We start from the raw sequence: 14508 nt of genomic DNA on the forward strand, positions 1-14508 counted from the left end.
ACACACAAACATCCACACACACACACACACACACACACACACACACACACACACACACACACCACACACACACACACACACACACACATTTACACACACACACACACACACACACACACACACACACACACACACACACACACACACACACACACACACACACACACACACACCTTTGTACATCAATTACAAGCTAAAGAACACATCTAACTTTAAGATTTTACATGAGCAATACAAACCTAAAGTTATCTGTCTCCTATAATCTTCTATGTGACCTCAATGACTGTTCAAGTGATCATTTGAACAAGTCAAAATAGAGCTTTTTAACAATGTGCTTAGTTACCACCTCTTAAATGATTGGCAATGGGAAGCTTCTTAAGTTTACTTTTATGTGAATACAAAACCATAGTGAAACAAAAATGCCATTTGACAATCAAAATAACTACATTTCACAAATGTTTCCAATTGAATCACAACATTTCGAATGCCAATATGTATTTGTTTCAAGTGTCTATTTTCCGTTCTTTGTAACAGATCACTTTGAGATCATAGCAGAGATTGTTGTAGTGTAAAGTAAAAAACAATATTCCTTACTGCATGGCTTATATTACATTGTTCTCAAATGATGATCTTAAGTAGGAGTGTGTCTGTATCAGGCATTGTCTTTCAGATGACACACAAAGAGCAACGGGATAAAAACATCAAACTGAAACTAATAATCCACCAAAATCAATGTTGTTGCTAATCTTTGACAGATCCAAGACTGTGATAAAAAAAAAGCCGACCCCCCCAACATTCATTATATGGAAAATAACTGCTTTTTTGTGCATATTTTTCATAGAAAACACAAATTCATGTTTTCAAACTGGCAGTTCAAGGGTTAAAATCCTGAACATAATTTAACATTTGGTATTTTTGATCAGGACTGAAGTTGATTGAAAGATTTAACCCCAAAAAGTTTTTTTAAAAATTAATCTGTTGTCATTTTAGAGCAGTTTTTTTAAGTGGACATTTTTGTCCCGAATGACTAATTTGTATCTTTTGTGTTCAATCTGATTTTGTGCAAAAAGTAATAATGCAAAGAAATCCATTTTGATGCTAATCTTTGACATATCCAAGACTGTTATAAAAAAAAGAGCCAGTCCCCAGATATGTATTTTTGGGAAAATAACACATTTTCTCTGTTTTCATCATGAAAAAAAACAGCGGATTCATGTATTCAAAATGGCATTTAGAAGGTTAAAATCCTGAAAATGATTACATTTTTGGTATTTTCTATTAGGGCGGAAGTTGCTTTGAAGATTGAACCCAAAAAAGTTGTGAAAAACACCTTTTAATATAATGTTTTTTGCAGTGGAAATGTTTGTCTCGAATGACTAATTTGCGTAGTCCAATCGAATGATACCGGAGGGCAGAGGTTGCGCTATACTTTTTCGCTGTCCGTCATTTTGACGGACATGATCGTAAAACTTCCGTCAAAATCCAGAATTACCCGTCGGCCTTTACACAACTCTGGGGGGGGGGAAGCATGCTCGTGAACTGTCAACGGGGGGGGGGGGGCAGTTCAAATGTGCCGTGTTATGCATGGCTGTTGCACCTCGCGGGAGCGTGTAAGGCGTAAAGCCAAAACTCACTGACATTTCAATGATTTGTACGGCACAGTTAGGTTTGGAAACGGTATAATTAACACGCATAACATAAGCATAAGCATGCATAACACGGCATTATACCGGAGCCTCGCTGCGGGGAAACTTTGGCGCTGTTCCGAGTTTGTTCTAATCTGTCAAAATGACGGACTGCTTTCAGATTTGTCCGTCATTGTTAAAAAAAATCCGTCATAGACGGAAAATATTCGGTTAACGCGACCTCTGCCGGAGGGTTACAAAAAAAATCTGATTTCATATCGCATTAACACCATATCCCTACATGCATTGCGGCTAAAACATCCAATCAGTGAGCTTAAACCAACTGAGGATCTTGGGTAATCAGTTCAGTGGCTGTGTATCGCAATGATGCTCGAAATGTCCCTTATAGGCCTATGTCTGTTTCCGGTTATTTTTATTTTGAAATTCAGTTCCTGACGCCAAAAAAGCCCGAGATGATGGAATTAAACAAATACATAAAAACAAGGATAATTGTGTGTTATTGGTGAGTAAATAACAGTGTGTTATTTAGAAAAGAATAACAAATTAGAAGGAAAAAAAGATTTTAAAAAATACAGATTTCAGTATTCTGAGGCTCTGAGCCCCATTTATTTTCCTCACAGACGACGAAAAAAGTCAGACATTATACGATTTAAAATAAAAACAATAATCGTGGCTTGATATTGAGTAAGAACATGTTTTATGAACCCCACAGCTTCCGGTCTTCCAAGACCCGAACGGACAAAAAGACGTGCTGCAGGCACGAAACACACTACCAATAGAAATACATTGCTTTTAAAATCGTTCTGTGTGACACGAAAAAAAGGGGAAAATCGTGTTGGTGAACACGAATCAATAGATTAAATGTCGTGACTATAACACGAAATGCCGTGAGACTGGGTTGGAGGAGCTGTGAGCTCTGAGGGCTAACAGCTAACGGCTGATGTTGGTTTTGTGTTTTGCATTGAAGATGACGTCACGGCTCCAACTACATTGCGTTACTATAGTTACTACCCCAGTTCCTAAACTGTAATGGAAAAGCAGCATAAAGTGAGCCTGACCTACCACGCCGTGCGGGGCCCTGCAGTGGAAATGCGCCATTAGAGAGGTCTCGTCCCTTAGCTTATCACGTACAATGTGTTGGAGCGCTAGCCAATAGAAGCGTGATTGTTACATAGTGATGTCATTAAGGTGCTGTTTACACGAGAACGCAAATGGTTGTATCCGCTACTTTTCTCTTTCGTATAGCCCGTTTGTTCACACGAGGCCGTAACGGAAACACGGAAACGGACCCCGCAAACAATAACGGGTCCCAAGGTGGATAGATCTGCAAACGGAACGCTCTGGGGGGCCAAACGGCTCTGTGTGTACGCCCTATACCAGGGGTACACAAATACAAATCTTAAAGGTCCAAAATAAATGTTTCAATAAGACAAAGGTCCGTTTATTACGGTCATTCAAACTTTTAAACAATTGCAACAAGATTCTTAACACGAGGTTGCAAAAACAAAAATAATCTGTATGCAGCAGTTTTCATTGTTATTGTGTCTGTGCTTGATCCCTCAGAGTCGCAGTATAAGAGCTGCACAGCCCCCTTGTGTGTCCACTGAGGTTCGTCAGGCCCAACACATCTTCAACAAACTCCCCCTTTGCCTCATCATAAAAACTCACAAACACCAGCAACTGAGCATTGTCAGTGGTGTCAGCGGACTCACCCACAGCTAAGGAAATGCACTGTGCATTTTTTATTCCATCACAAAGCTGATTAATCAAATCACCAGCCAGTATTTATGTTCTTCTGGTTGCTGTGGAATCTGAGAGGGGATTTGCTTGATTTGACCTGTTATTTCCTCTTTTTGTTTGCCTTCAACATGGTCTCCATCACTTCAGTCATGCATTCTTTTATACTTCAGTTATTATCCAGTGGAAAGTCCTTACCTACTGGCCTAGTTCAATCAAAGTGGTTACTTTTTTTTGGCTGGGCAGTGTAGTTTTACAGACACTCTTATTTGACTTTCTCAGGACTTAAAACAGTTTTTTGGGGGCAGAACTAAATATATTTACCCACGTAAGGTCATCATCTTAATAGTTGTGTATGCTCATCCGTGAGCAGAGCATCAAGTTGACATGCCTATTACAGCTGAATGCGGCGATTACCATTTTGTTCAGCAAAACGCCTCACAAATGTATTAAGATCAACAGCTTTAGTACGTTTTCAATCAATGCTGAGTACAGCCAAACTGACAGTCTCTTCTCTGTCAGTGTAGACCACAAATACCTAATTCCTTCAGTGCTTGGGTCCGAATGCTTCTCGTTTTGCGCCGTCCCGTTCAAATGAAATCGCCGCCAATCATATTTCCATGCTCGCGCCAGGACCGGGGGAGGGGTTACATGACGTGCATCTTGTGCTGCATTCACTTGCATTCGGACATTAGAGACTTTCTCTCATAAATGTCCGACGAGCCACAACTTTTCTTTCAAAACAAAGCTGCCAACTGGGGTGGCAGTAGTGTTAATTTCGTTGACTAAAACTATGACGAAATATGTTCGTCAACGACCTTTTTTTCCATGACGAAAACGAGACGATGACGAGACGGCACCGACGGCAGTAAACAATAACTGTAACGAAATCATCATGCAATATCGTTGGCGAAAAGTGACGAGACGAAAATGTAGTTTACTAAATAAAAACTATGACAAAATCTCTCTTTACTTTCGTTGACGAAAAATGAGGAGACGAAATATTATCAAAGATAACGTTAAATCTCTGATAGTCAGTTTTTCTCCCAGCAGTTCCATTTCCGGTGCTGCGGCAGAGCAGCAGCTGTGTCTGTGGGGCGCGCGGCGGTACATTTGAATTACACCGGGCAGCAGCACAATATGAACTGTCAGGAAGACTCGGGTCTAACTCATTGTCTAACTAACCTTATTTAACAGAAAATAAAATGGCAACAACAGGGTTTAGGAGCAGTGGTCGCGTTAACCGAATACCCCCCCGTCAGCGCGAGTGAGTGATACATTGTGCACTCGACGGATAATAATGGATTATGACGGAAATGTTACGATCCTGTCCGTCAAAATGACTGACAACGAAAAAGTCTAAAGCCACCACTGCTTGGGAGAAAGAAACGATGTGATATTTGGGCCCATTTTCGCTACAATGAGGCGGAGAAAAAAAGCGAATGCATTGTTTTATCAGAAGGGAAGCAATGTGGCCACAGCTGGTAAAAACACCACAAACCTGACCAGATACTCTCTGCAAAGCTGCTTTCTTAATCATTCAACCTGTGTTTTTCATTAAATAAGGACAAGATAATCTTATTTATTTATATATTAAAATGACAAATTATTGGTTTTGGCTAGACTAGTTTGACTGAAATGTTCTATATAATCTGATGACTAAAAAAGACTCAACAGTTTTCATTGACTAAAATAATTAGTTTTCTTTGACTAAAATAAGACTAAAATGCTCAGACTTTTAGTCGATTAAATCTTGACTAAAATGTTTACTGTTTTAGTCAACTAAAATAAGACTAAAATGCTCAGACCTTTAGTCGACTAAAACTTGACTAAATAAAAACAGGATGAAGGTGACTAAATATGACTAAAACTAAAAAGGAAATTTAACACAGGACTAAGACTAAAACTAAATAAAAAAATAGCTGACGAAATTAACACTAGGTGGCAGCTGGGGTGGCAAGGCCTATTTTTAGGGTGTCAGTTGCCACCCCCGGTAGGTGAAACTAGGCTACTAGCTACAGTACAGATGGAACTAGATGAGCTGTTAACTCTCGCTCTGAATTTTTTTTTTTTTAAACTCTCGCTCTGAGGTTGAAAGAGACGAGACACACATTTTTCCCACCCGCATTCCGCGACGACCCGCCCTACTGTGCCTCTGATTCGCAGATTGTTTGGGGGGGAAAAACGCTGACGGGATGCTGAATGTGATTGGACCAATGGGTTGACAGACACACACAGACAGTGGAACAGGACATGCAGAGCGCTGTTTGCAGTCTATGGACATAGCGGATCATTTTGACTCGTTGCGGCGATGTCTCGCAGATAACACAGATAATACATATGAAAAGTATAATTTGCTCAGAGTCCAGAGACAGTTGTGGTTCGGTCCGGATCTGGACCGGAGTCTGGACTTTGAGGATACCTGCCCTATACGATCATTTCCTGATAACGATGAAGCCATAGCCCCACCTCTCCCCACCTCTGCTGCTCACTGCTGTAGCATGGTCAGGAGCTACTACTACTGCTACTGACCATGCTACAGATGTTAGTGAAAAATCTACAACTCCTCTACCACAACCATCAGCAACAAGTGGAGGTGGAGAATTACATGAACTACATGTTGCTAAATCCACCGCGGGGCATAAACAGAAGGGCAACCATGGCAACCATGCTCGGGGGTCTTCTTCGCTGCTTTTGGTGTATTTTGTGGCAGAAGTACAGCACCACTTACAGGCCCGGCATATGTACTACAGCGTCTCCAGAGCTCCCGAGCGGTCTCGTGTGAACTCTCTCTCTCTCTAGGTCGTCCTCAGACGAGCCCTCCATCGTCGCTTCCAGTCATCCCGGTTCTCCATACATCTGGCCAGTTCATTGGTACTTTGTGCTCCTGCGTCGTTCTTGAGTACGTCCACGTATGTTTGTGCGGGACGTCCTCGTGACCGATGCCCGTGTGTTGGTTCCCACAGCACCAATTTGCCGGCTGGCAGCTCTTGATGCCTTTGGCAATGTCCTGCTAGTCTCATTCTCCTGGCTGCAATTTTCTCGCTCACCCTTGGTATTCCCTCGTACAGGATGTTGTTGGTTACATGTACACTCTTGCTGATGTTAAATACTGCTCGCAACATTCTGGTGTAGCATCCGTCTAGAGACTTTTGCAGGGTTGGCTTCAGGGTCCAGCATTCACTGCCATAGAGGAGAACAGACTCTACCGTTGCATAGAAGAAGCTGAGTTTGATTTGACGGGGGAGGTTGGAGTTCCATACACTGGTCATGCCGTTCAGGGCCCTCCATGCAAGTGCCTTCCTCACCTTAAGATCTTGCTCGGTTGAGTTGACCCATGAGCCCAGGTACTTGAAGTCCTTGACTTCTTTAAGCACAGTGCCTTCTGTTGTTGTCAGAGGTGGATGTTCGGGTAAGATGTTATAGGTGATAACCTCAGTTTTCTTGGCGTTTAGCCTAGGCCAACCTTGGCACACTCTGACTCCACTCTGTTCAGGAGTTCCTGTGCTTGCTCCACGCTGTCGGAGAGCAGGCTGATGTCGTCCGCATAGTCCAGGTCTGTCAGGACTACTGTGGGGTGTCGTCTCGACCTCCTTGGTGTTAGAGTGAAGCCGAGATCCTGCTCTCGTCCACTGATGGCCTTCCTGAGCGCGTAATCCAGGACCATGATGAAGAGGAAGGGGGCCAGGGTGTCCCCTTGCATTACCCCAGCCAGGATGTCAAACTCCTCGCTGTTGCCATCTGGGGTCACCACCCTGGCCCTTGTTCCTGCGTACATGGTCTCTATTGCCCGGAGTAGATTGGGAGGGACACCGTAGGCCTCAAGGATCTTCACCATTGTGCTTCTGTGGATCGAGTCAAATGCCTTTTTGAAGTCGATAAAACACAGTACAGCAGTCAGGTTATCCTTTTTCACCTCCTCGATCATTCTCCTTAGCGCCAAGATCTGGGCTGCGGTGGTTCTCCCCTCTCGAAAGCCATTCTGGTTCTCCCTCAGGTGAGGATCGATGGCGTGCCGTATCCTGTTCAGTATCATCCGGTTGTAAACCTTTGCGGTGATACATGTCAGGCTGATGCCTCGGTAGTTGTCTGGCTTTGAGAGGTCTCCAGCTTTAGGCACCGGGATGATGTTGGAGAGAGACCATATATCAGGCTGCATGTTGTGCAGTAGAGCGAGGTTGCAAAAGTCTAGGATGAGGTCATCGAGATCACAGTACTTTAGGACCTCCGGGGGTATGCCATCCGGCCCAGCACTTTTGCCCTCTCTCACTGTGGACTTCGCCCTGGCAAGCTCAATGGCTGTGAAGGGACCAGGTTCTGGAGGAAAGCTGGTATACTTTCCTCAGCTCCATCCGCTATTGTGCCCAGCAGGCTTTTGAAGTGGTTGAACCGGGTCGTTACCCTCTCCTCGGGGCTGTGTCCCTCAACCTGTCCCTCCTTAGTCCTCTTCCGCCCAGTCATCGGATTGATGACCCTCCAGGCCTCCCCATATTGCCTTTCACCTTGCGCTGCCTGCACTCTTCGCACACTCTCCATCAGTTCCTCCCCTTTGATGGTGTCATAGGCACTGAAGAGAAACTGTTTGGCCTCGTTCAGTACCTCGTGTGAACGGAAGACTTTTTTTATATCGTATTCGGTTCGTTTGCGTTTCGTATGCATTTGCGTGTAAATGGGGTCCAAGTGTGTTGGAGAGAAACTCAACTAAACCTATTAAAACTGTTTTTGAATCAAGCTGAGGCTTACTGGCATTTTCACTTAATATATTCATTGTTTCCCTTATAATTTTGATAAAGCATTAGAATGCATTATATAAAGCACTTAGAGTCTACTTAGCACTCTATAAAATGTAATCTACAAGTAACTTTCTTATTAAATAAAGAGTCTTTGTTGACCTTCACTTCTGGTGCTTTTGTGTGTGGAAAATGACCAGATTTCCATTTTGTTGTTCTTCTGCCCTAACTGCAGACTGAAGGTGGGGACGTTGAATTGTCCTTCCATTTATTCTGTTTACATACATTCATCTAGTGTTGGATGACAGAGATACTGCGATGAATCTCTAAAGGATGATGATACATTTCTCCTCTGCAGGCAGGACACAACCCCTACATGTCAAAACAAGGTGAAGTATTTGTTTCTGATCTGGTAGGGGAGGGGGCGTTTGATATCCATCTTCTTGTCTGACACTCACTGGGCCCTCGGGTTGTACAGGGCTGTACAAAAATCCCATCAGAGCAGAGAGAGACATTTTGCAGGATGATGAACACGTTTTACAACCCTACTGTACTTCTTCACGCTCTCCTCTAAAAATGTGAAGATTTTTAGAGGAGAGACGAGTTGTCATGCCCTCAGGATTCACTCTTACCAGCAGAACTCGCACATCTTTCTATATTTATATTTTCTAAAGTCAGAAGCTTCTCTTGAATACACAATCTTTAAGTAAGTTTGAGAGAGGTTAAGGATCTCCAAACTGCTAACATAAGACACAAGACATTGGGTGCAATTACAAAGGGTCAAATTTAACTAAGAGAATTTGTAAGAAGATTACTTGAATATTTTAGAAGTTTGTTCACACATTGTTCATTGTTTCATCGGATTGTGTTAAATGCAGACTAGTTTCCTTACTAAGGATGTTTCTTTACAACACAACTGCATTGTCGTATAGTTTTTGAGAGTGTTTTCTTTTTTACATATACGTTTCTAAACACACACTCGAGACTCTTAATCAGGTCTTCGTTCTCTGCAAATATCAACATTGACACTCTTTTATGCATGTCCGTTTATTAAATTAAATGTTTATTTTAAACCAAACCACAATCTTTGACTGAGAAGCTTTGTTGTGTTTTTGTTTTAAGGTGTTAAAAACAGTCCCCGTAATCGTGGAGAAAACATGTTTTTCTAAATGATTGATTGAGGATTTGGTTTAGTTGTACTGTATAGGAATGTCAATTAGAAAAAGACAGGATGGGACAGATGATATGAGCTGAGGGTTTATTTCAGACATAAAGCAAGTAAAAATAATTAATCCACACAAGCAGAGTTTAGTGACTAAAAGTCATAAAGTTCTAACTAAACCTGAGAATGAACTAAATTCATTCATCATTAAAACTTAAGAATATTGTTTGCTAATAAAGCCATAGTCATTTAAAGGACAGTATTCACAACAGACAGAAAGAAGGATATAACATCTGGATCTGAAAGAGACAAATACTTAAAGTTTCTGTTTCATGATATGAAACACCAAAGTCTGAAGAAATCTCTGAAAAATGGAGCAGGAGAAAAGAGGATGAGCAGAGACCTCGGGGGGACGTCGGTGATAAAGGTATCCACTAAGCACTTTACGATGTCAAGGTGCAAAACTAATGTGACGTCTGCTCAGATCATCTGGAGGAGAAACACACCTGGGGCTGAACCCTTCAGGATGACAAACAGCGTGATGTTTTCTCTTGAGAAACCTGCTATGCCGTCGGCACGGTTCTATGGTCTGTCCAGACTGAAATATCTTAACAACTGCTGTTGCAACGTCATGAAGTTTAGTTCAGACATTGGGGTTTCCCTCAGGATGAATTGTAAACACATTGATGATCCTCTGTTTTTCAATCTAGTGCCATCAACAGGTCAATAGTGTGGTTTATGACTTTCATCAACTCTCGCTGTACTTTGTTTTTACCATCACAACTCATGTTAGCGAGATTGTGATATGAGACCAGATATCCTCGTACCCTGGTTTTAAGGTCTATAATTTTATATAATACCTAATGTTTTTAAGGTAGTATTATAACAACTCAGGTGACTCAGGACAGCTGATTGAAATCGGGACTGTCTCAAGTTTTCCGAACGCCTAATCACCCTCATTTCGTCTCTCACTTTACTTCGTCTTACATTTTGATTTGTTACATTTGATTTTTGCACCTTGTACTGAAAAGGCAACCTTATGGTCTGAGAAGAGAAACCAATGCTAAAATAAGCAGAATAAGCAACAACAAAATAGACCAGTGTCTCACCTCAAATAAATAAATAAAATGAAAAAAAGTTAGATTTATTGATACTTTAAAAACTAAGAAAACTGTAAATAGTTTTATTATGGCCGATATGTTTTGCATTTCTCAGGTGGGCTTAGTTCTGCCGGTGCAGTCTTGACCACCGCACAGTTTATAAAGTCCTGGCTCTGGTCCCAATTTGATTTGTGTAATCAAATTTGTGTTGTCGGTTTTTCATTAAGAATGAACTTGGCTGTGAGTGAAGAGCAGCTGTGTGTTATAAAACACAGCAGTGATCATGCAGGGCTCAAAGGAAGGCAGATTAACATATTATATCCTTGTGTGAAAAGCAAGGTTGCCCCACTGGATGCACCATATCACTGCTCACCACCGCTCCCTGCAAAACACTCCTGCTCTTCTTCCAGATGGCATGCACAGATGAAACCATCAGAAACATTCATTATTAACAACCTGCTCTGCATGGAACAGAGAATTAGAGGCTACGCCCACCTGCAGCAGAAATATTACCACTCAAATATACTTTTTATGAGCTGCAGTATAAGATAATAAGCTGCTCATGTCTGCAGTTATGAATACACATATGTATTAGGGTCAAATTCAAAAACAAATAAGACAAGAAGCAAGTACTGTAAGGCCAAAGGCAGCAGTTGGTGGGAAAACATAATGTATGTGTAAATGTAAAGAAACTTAGGACACACTGTTTTGTATGATATGTTACGTTTCACATATTCCACACATCAATATATTATAAAATACATTAATAAAGTATACAATATGTATTCTACTGTACAGTATTAAAGTTTACATCCTGTTTCACCTTTTTTCAATTGTATGTGTATACTGTATATTTGCCTATACTTGCAACTTAGCTGCATCGTTATTCGTCTTGCACTAGTTTATTAATTAATTTCCTGTTATTTCAGAATTGTTTTACATGTTGCAATTTTAGAGGAGCCTAAGTTAAAGTGTGAGAAGCTATTATGCTTTTCCTGTAGTGTGTTATAAATGTGTGTGTGCATGTAAATGGTCTGCAAAGGCTAAAATCCCAAAGTTCCCTCCAGAGGAAGTTTCTCTCCTGCCTGAAGCTTCCATTGGACTTTTTTGTTTACTTCCCTAACAGTGATGTCACTATGTAACACTCGCACTTAATTTGACTAGCTTCTAACACATTGTACGTGATAGGGCAAGGAGCGGGACATCTCTAAGCGGTTGACCAATCACAACAGAGCCGGCCAGCTAACCAATCAGAGCAGACTGGGCTCTGGTTTCAGACAGAGGTAGAAAAGAGGTGCTACAGCACAGGCAGTATGAGAAAAATACAGAGCTTTCTTTTTTAACATTAAAGCATGTCACAGTAGAGACACAAAATACTAATATGAACTTGAAATTGAGATTTATATGTCCTCTATCATCAATCATTTTCTTGATAGATACATTTTTTGTTTTATTCTGGGAGATTGGTTTGAATCTGAAACCTAAATCAAAACAGAAGGCATTATCTTCATTTTTGTTGGGAGCAGGTTTACTCTAACATCCATAAATCAAAACTGACACGTTGGAAAAATTCTGAGCTTGTTTCATTTCAATTAATACATGTCACTTTCCTTTTACTTCCTCCTCTGTCAATATAATTATGATGAAGGCCTCAGGAAGCCTCAGTTAAATCAGCCCGGAGAAAATATGAAACCTTTGGAATAGAAGGTTAAGTCTGAAACGGTTTTGACGGATAATCGGGCACAAATGGGATTGGCCAGATGTTTTGAGGCAAAACATTAGAATGTGTTTTTCATTCCTTCTATAACTGCCTCCACCTTTTCAGATGTGTCTATGGAGGATAGTGAGTAAATAAACACAGGAAGTACATCTTGAAGAAGGTCCCATTTGCCCTGTTATCAACCAGTTTTCATTTCATTCTCCAAATAGATTTTCTACGTTTTCTGATCAGAATGAATTATCAGCCTCAATGATTTGAGATTAAACAATGTAGATTTGAAAAAAGGAAACGTCATACTTGTTTCTTAAAGAATAATGAGCCCTTAGTGCAGACTCCACCTTAGTTTGCAGTCTCTTAGAGGAGGACTAGGTAGAAGCACAGACTGCTCCTGGAAAGATGTTGGTTAAAAAACAGTTTTCACCCAAAAATAACAGCATTGTTTTTTTTGTTCCCAAGCTCTACGGCTGTCAGACTGAGTGGTTTATAGTTTATAGTTTATAGTTTATTAGGATCTGAGTGGTGATGCTCATTTAGACAAATAGTGAAAGCGACAACCTTTCAGTTGGTTGTAATTGTGAAAAGCATTATCAAACACAAATATAAAGTAGCACTAACAGATAATGAAATCCAAGGGAGCGTCACTAGTCCGTCATTCAACAGTGGTAGAATTAGAATTGGAGGGATGAAACCCTCTTTAAGCGTCACACATACAGAGCACACAGCGCACACAATGAAATGTGCTTTTAACCCCTCCTAGCACTAGGAGCAAAGCCAGTGTCCACATAGTGCCTTCCTGACAGAGAAAGGCACTACAGTATGTGGACACTGGCCCTAATGTCCTTTTGAAACGACTGCTTTATGTCAACAAAGCGTGTGACTTTGACCTACCGACAGTATAGTATACTATATAGCAGTGACCACCAACTGGCGACCCGCGGGCCACATCCGGCCCGCCAGACATTCTCATCCGGCCCGCACGACGGGGGTGACTGTGGCGTTGGCGGAGTGGTTACTGCGTTCGCCCCCCACCCATTTCTTTGTTTACAACGTCTCGTGAGTAAGGTGCAGTACCGGAGTCCAACAGAGAGGCAGCAGCTGCGGGACAGTAGACTGCGTACTGCGAAACCTTCCCTCCCCTGAAGAAGAAGTGATCCTTCGTTGTGAAGAGTCTGGTTAATGCGCTCCGCACCACAGCAGTAGCCCCGCTGCGACAGAGTCCAACAGAGAGGCTGGAGCTGCGGGACAGTAGCCTAGAAGCAGGGTTGGGTTGTAACGGAAAACATAACGGCGTTACGTAATCAGAATATAAAAATCAAGTAGGCTAACTGTATTCAGCTGGCGTTACATTTGAAAAACGAGTAATCTGATTACAGTTACTTTCGTAAACCTGAAGTGAATACATTTTGGAATACTTATTGGAATTATTGGTGGAAAAGTTTCCTCACAAAATGTCATATTCATTACCGTCAGAACTGTGTGCATGCACACTGCACAGCGCTGCAGCATGTCTGTGAGCGAGAGAGAGATGCAGCGTGTCTGTGAGGCCCCGCCCCCGCACGCAGATGAGAGAGAGAGAGATCTCTTTTAAAATATATTGAAAGTTAGAAACGGAGATGGTTGGATAAAATGTGCAAGATAACGTTTATGTATAATTTCTTTATTGTCGAAATGATGACATTTCATAACGGGATGAAATCAAAGAGAATGGCCTGCTGCTGCTGAATGCATAGGGCAAGTGACTGGACAAAGTTTTAAAAGTTATTACATCGTTTCAGATAATAAATAATAATGATAATTCATTCTATTTAAGGGCGCCTTTCAAAGCACCCAAGGACACCTTACAATTCATAACATATTCCAAGGAAAGGTTTTAAGACAGTACAAAGAATGCAGTCCGGGTGATGTTTTTTATGTGGGTGCAGATGAGAGAGCTGTCCAGAATGACACCAAGATGTTGTGTTTGCAGCCTGTCCTCCTACAAAAAACGACCATATAGGTCGATTGTTCAGCAGCTAAATACACCCAGAGACACGTTTTAAAGTGTAGCCCCTCTAGTGGTCGTGTAAGAAACAACATGCTCCTGTCGATTGCAAACGCTCCGGAGGGTCGCTTATTCACAAATAACCCTCTCTGGAAAATCCTAAATTGTGGAATAGTTTGGCCATTAAAATGCTTTTTTATTAGATTTCTAGCGAGAAGTGTATATTGTACTTTTATAATCCACGTCCAGTGGATGTGTAGGATCTACAGTTTGATAGATATACGAAGATGATTTGAGGTCTCGCCAGGAGAACGTGTACTGTATATGGGGCAACTTCCATGTAAAGTTAGCGTGGGTGAAAACAGTATTTCCGGTCTCGAAGTTTTCATAATAAAACCGGAAGTATTCCCCACACTGTCAAATGATTACGCA

The 14508-nt window shown here is 41.5% G+C and overlaps 1 protein-coding gene across 1 annotated transcript in view; it reads right to left on the minus strand.

The window, feature by feature from the left end:
• gsg1l (gsg1-like) overlaps positions 1 to 14508 on the minus strand; it is a 37734-nt gene that overhangs the window by 7134 nt on the left and 16092 nt on the right. The gene's annotated exons all lie outside the window — the stretch shown is intronic.

The sequence above is a fragment of the Pseudochaenichthys georgianus genome, chromosome 8 (genome assembly GCF_902827115.2).
Source record: "Pseudochaenichthys georgianus chromosome 8, fPseGeo1.2, whole genome shotgun sequence".
NCBI classification, from domain to species: domain Eukaryota; kingdom Metazoa; phylum Chordata; class Actinopteri; order Perciformes; family Channichthyidae; genus Pseudochaenichthys; species Pseudochaenichthys georgianus.